Source organism: Glycine soja, chromosome 11, assembly GCF_004193775.1.
Source record: "Glycine soja cultivar W05 chromosome 11, ASM419377v2, whole genome shotgun sequence".
In the NCBI taxonomy this organism is placed as follows: Eukaryota; Viridiplantae; Streptophyta; class Magnoliopsida; order Fabales; family Fabaceae; genus Glycine; species Glycine soja.
The window spans coordinates 21818892-21824157 of record NC_041012.1 but is presented as its reverse complement, the minus strand read 5'-3'; the positions used below and the strand labels follow the sequence as shown (position 1 = coordinate 21824157).

General features: G+C 37.6%; 1 non-coding gene across 1 annotated transcript; it reads right to left on the bottom strand.

The window, feature by feature from the left end:
* Positions 1–3946: 3946 nt before the first annotated feature.
* Positions 3947–4053, bottom strand: LOC114377704. Its single transcript, XR_003659143.1, has one exon. It is a non-coding gene; the product is annotated as a small nucleolar RNA R71 (small nucleolar RNA).
* Between the last annotated feature and the right edge of the window lie 1213 nt (positions 4054–5266).

The window sequence follows — 5266 nt, the reverse complement described above, 5'->3', positions numbered from 1 at the left end:
CCTCTGGTAATCGATTACCAAGGCTGTGTAATCGATTACCAGAGATGGAAAGCCTTAAAATACCCCTTTTACTTGCATGTAGTGGTTATGAGACAAATTGTGTGTAGCGCAGTTAGATTCTTGTGAAAGAGTCTACCCCTTTCCCTTCTTTCTTGTAGATCGTGATGGCGGCGCATCTAATCCGTGATCGAGTAGAGATGGAGTGCCTAGAGGGAGCTTGGGAGACCCTCGAAGGCAACACGAGGTGCCAATTTCGGGGCACCATTCGACTCACGGCTACTTCTTTGGTGCATCCAGATGAACCTGCACGGACGCTTCAGCGCACGGTGGAGTGGATACTACCCATGCCTACACCATATCGTCTAGTGGAGCCCGTCCAAGTGATCGAGGTAACGTCATCCGAGGAAGACCCCGAGGAGGATCTGGAAGAGCTACCTCTTGAGCCTGCTGTGGATGCCCTTGACTTTCTAGAGGGTGATGAGGATCCACTTCTTGAGGTGGATTCTCCCAAGGAAGTCATGTCGGCATCTGAGGCAGACTCTACGGAGGATAGTGGCCCGGGGGAGATGGCGATCAGCGGAGGCTCTTCATCCTAGTGGACAACTTTTTGGATTCGTTTTGTATATTTTTGAGGGTGGGTGTATCTAGGACTAACTGTTAGGTTTACTCTTTTGTTTTTGTATGGGTAGACCTGATGTATAGGCATTTGATGATTGTATACATGTGGCTGAAGTCACCACTATGGACACCTTTGCTCTGGATGACACTATGTATTTTGTAAAACTCCCATATTTTGGACAGCTTTAAAACGATGAATGCATTTATAATCGATCTTGTTATTTGAAAAGAAAGCATTAGCAACTTTATTTGTAAAAGAGTTTATCGACCGTATTTTATTCTTTTATTTTCATGTGACGACCTAAAGTAATGGCTGGTACATTCTTCCTTTTGGAACAGCAAAATAATTTAGAGAATTATGAGCGGTAAGAAAGAAATGACTCCGAATAGAGTTGTGAACTGGCCATTCAGGACTTTATAGTGAGGATTTTCCTTCTAAACCTAGTTATGGTGAAAAGAGAAAGAAATGAAAAAGAAAAAGAAGAAAAAAAATAAATTTACCATGGTTTTTGTTATTTAAATTATTTCTATTAAACCAGTCATTAATTTAGGGACGCCACAAATGGAATTGAAAAAATGTGTTTCTAAATTAATTAATATAATTATAAAGTTTATATTAATTAGGTGTATAAGAAGTAGGCTCTAAATGGTTAAGAGGAATTCATATTTAAGCTGATATTATATATATATATATATATATATATATATATATATATATATATATATATATATATATATTATTCAGTTTTTAGAAGGTTTTGAAGAAGTTACTACATGATTTACATTTTTAAAAAAAAATTATTAAAATATAAAATTATTCTATATTGTAAATATATATAATTATTTTTCTCTTAATCTTCACCATCCCTATCTTTTATTCCTTGTTTTTCAGAAGATTTTGAAATGAATAAAAGTATAAAATTGTAGTTACTAGTTGATGTGTTATTATTTTTTTCTTATTTGTTAACCCTTTTTGTCACCATTTTAATTATTGATTAACCTTAATTGTCAAATTAATTATGCAATTTTATCATTTGGGTCTACTTGACTAATTTTGTGTTTTTAATTTAATTTCAAGAGAAATATAAGCAATTGGACTTAGATCCGAAATTGGGCTGAACCGACTTGGACTTGAAGAGAGCAGACAATTTTATTTTATTTGGGCCAGTTTTATTTTATTTTGTTTTTGGGCTTGGACTTTAAAGCAGAATTGTAAACTTTGGGGCTGAGGACATACATAACAGCACCAGGGTTTTAGTGAGAGCAGACTGTTTTGGAGAGGAGAATAATTTTAGGGTTTTGCAATTCTAGTTTTTACTGTTCATGCGCACTGTTCACGTAGCAATAAAATTCGTTTTCTACAATTTCGTTTTCTGCTTCAATCTGTAATTTCGTTTTCCGTTTCCAATTGCAATTTCGTTTTCTGCTAATTAATGGAAGGTTAAGTCTCCAGCGTTGTTTTCTCTTGAGGATCAAACACAACTTTCTTTGAGGTTTTGTTATTACTATTGAATTCTGATAAATTTTTCCTCTTCACCAATTGCTCTGTATTTGTTGCTATTAATCCATGCATGCTTAGTGCTTGATTAATTGTCTTTGCGCTTAATTTACGTTCATGCTTAATGATCAGTTTCATTCATGATTAATTGGTGTATGTGTTGCTTAATCACATAATAACAGCCTTATGTTAATTTCCGCTTAGTAATTTAATTTAGGGTTGGATTAAGTGGTTGAACTGATTAGGGATAAATTCTCATAACCAAGGATAAGAGACTTGCTTGTGAATCAAGGGGAAACAACATATTTTAATTTTGTTATTTCTTTAATTCGAATTTGCTTGCGATTTAATTTATAAAAACAAACAACCCCCCCCCCCAATTTGTTACTGCTTTATTACTATCTGTTATGAACGTTTGATTGACCATTGCTCGTTGGGAGACAACCTAGGATCACTTCCTAGATACTGCATTTTTAATGTTTATTTGATTTGGGTACGGCTTCGATCAAATTTGGCGCTGTTGCCGGGGAGCAGTGGGCCAAAGGTTCATAATAGTGTTTAGTTGTTTTGTGTGTAGCTGTATCGTTTAGGTTGTGAGTTTGTGTTGTTTTGTTTTGTGTAGCGTTCTGTTTTGCATTTCAGTCGCATCCCCTGTTTAGCAGCTGTTTTTAGCAACTGTTTCAGTTTTGTGTTTTGCTGTGAACAGTGTTTAGCGACTGAGAACTAGCTATTGATTTTGCAATTTAATTAGCGATTTTTGTTTTGATAGTTAGAGTTGTTATTTTTGGCTGATTTTTTGTGTGGTAGTTTCCTTTAATCCATATTTTGTGTGAAAAATACCAGGAGCACCTGGTGTGGCTGAATTTGAGAGAGACAAAATTTGAGAACTTGTTATTAGCAAAACTTAAAACGGCCATAACTTTTGCTCCGGGTATCAGAATGACTATTATTATATATGCATTTGGGGTAGAAAAAAATTTCCCATTTAGGGTGGGGTCCCCCAAACTCCAAAAATCATCCCTTTACTAAGTTTTTTATTTTTTATTTTTCAAGTATTATTGTCCTATTTTTCTAAACTTTGCTTAGGTAGTTTTCATAGTTAGCCTTTGAATTTTTGTTTGAAATTTTTTGTGCTATCCTTTCATGATTTTAGGGTGTTTCTCACAAAATTTCAACTCATTTGGATATCGTTTGACTATAGTTGTAGTTTTAACCCTCCCCTGGTGCTTGTTTGAGAAACACATGATTTGCTGCATATAGTGCATGACTAGGGGCAATCCAGGTGATTTACAATCCTTTGGTCCTGAAATAGATAGAACCTTTCATAGATTAGTTAGCCATAGTGTGCATCCTGATCATTCTATGCATTTTGAGCATTTTGAGCATTTTGTTGCTGGTGATTCTGAATATTCTGATTTTGAGCATTCGACTGTTAATTTTCATACTGAGAACATGGCTCAACCCCCACCTCGTGAGAGGACTCTTAGGGAGATGGCTGCACCTGATTTCACTTATGAAAGCTTGTGCATTCAATATCCTGATGAGGGTGTTCCATATGTTCTCAAGACTGGACTAATACATTTGCTGCCCAAGTTTCATGTTCTTGCCGGTGAAGATCCTCATAAGCATCTTAAGGAGTTCCATATTGTTTGATGCACCATGAAGCCCCCTGATGTCTAGGAAGATCATATCTTTCTAAAGGCTTTTCCTCATTCTCTGGAGGGAGTGGCAAAAGATTGGTTGTACTACCTTGCTCCCAGATCCATCTCCAGCTGGGATGACTTTCAGAGGGTGTTCTTGGAGAAATTCTTCCCTGCATCTAGGGCCACTGCCATCAGAAAAGACATTTCAGGCATCAAGCAACTTAGTGGAGAGAGCTTGTATGAGTATTGAGAAAGATTCAAGAAATTGTGTGCAAGTTGTCCTCACCACCAGATTTCTGAGCAACTCATTCTGCAATATTTCTATTAGGGATTTAGCAACATGGAGAGAAGTATGATTGATGCTGTCAGTGGTTGAGCTCTTGGTGATATGACCCCTGCTGAGGCTAGGAATTTGATTGAGAAGATGACTTCCAACTCTCAACAATTCAGTGCAAGAAAAGATGCTATTATCCTTAGAGGAGTCAATGAGGTGGCCACAGATTCATCTTCATATGCTGAAAATAAAAAGCTTGAAGGAAAACTTGATGCCTTGGTCAACCTAGTAACTCAGCTTGCCATGAATCAGAGATCTGCACTTATTGCAAGAGTTTGTGGTCTATGTTCTTCTGCAGATCACCATACAGATCTTTGTCCTTCTTTGCAGCAATCTGGAGTCAATGAGCAACCTGAAGCTTATGCTGCAAACATTTATAACAGACCCCCTCATCAGCAAAACCAACAACAATAGAATAATTATGACCTTTCAAGAAACATATACAATCCAGGTTGGAGGAATCATCCAAATCTGAGATAGGCAAGTCCTCCACAACAACAACAATCTGTCATTCCCTTCCAGAATGCTGCTGGTCCAAGCAAGCCATATGTTCCTCTTCCAATGCAGCAACAACAGCAGCAACAACAACAACAACAAAGACAACAAGCAATTGAGGCCCCTCCTCAACCTTCCTTAGAAGAGTTAGTGAGGCAAATAACCATCCAAAATATGCAATTTCAGCAAGAGACAAGAGCCTCCATTCAGAGTCTGACAAATTAGATAGGGCAGATGGGGCAGATGGCTACTCAGTTGAACCAAGCTCAGTCCCAAAATTCTAACAAATTGTCTTCACAAACTGTGCAGAATCCGAAAAATGTGAGTGCCATCACCTTGAGGTCTGGCAAGCAAATTGAAGTGCCTCCACCAGTAGCAGCACCTGCACCTGAACCTGTCAAGCTTCATTCTGCACCTGAAAAAGAGGATGAGATAGTTGCACAAAAGAGAAAGCTTCCTAACAAAAATTTTCATGCAGGTGGACCTTCTTCTAGTAATTCTGACTTGCAGCAGCCTCCTATCCCTCTTCCATTCCCACCTAGAGAAATTCCAAACAAAAAGATATAAGAAGTGGAAAAGGAGATCTTGGAGACCTTCAGGAAAGTAGAGGTGAACATACCTCTGCTAGATGCCATCAAGCAGATTCCAAGATATGCCAAGTTTCTAAAGGAGTTGTGC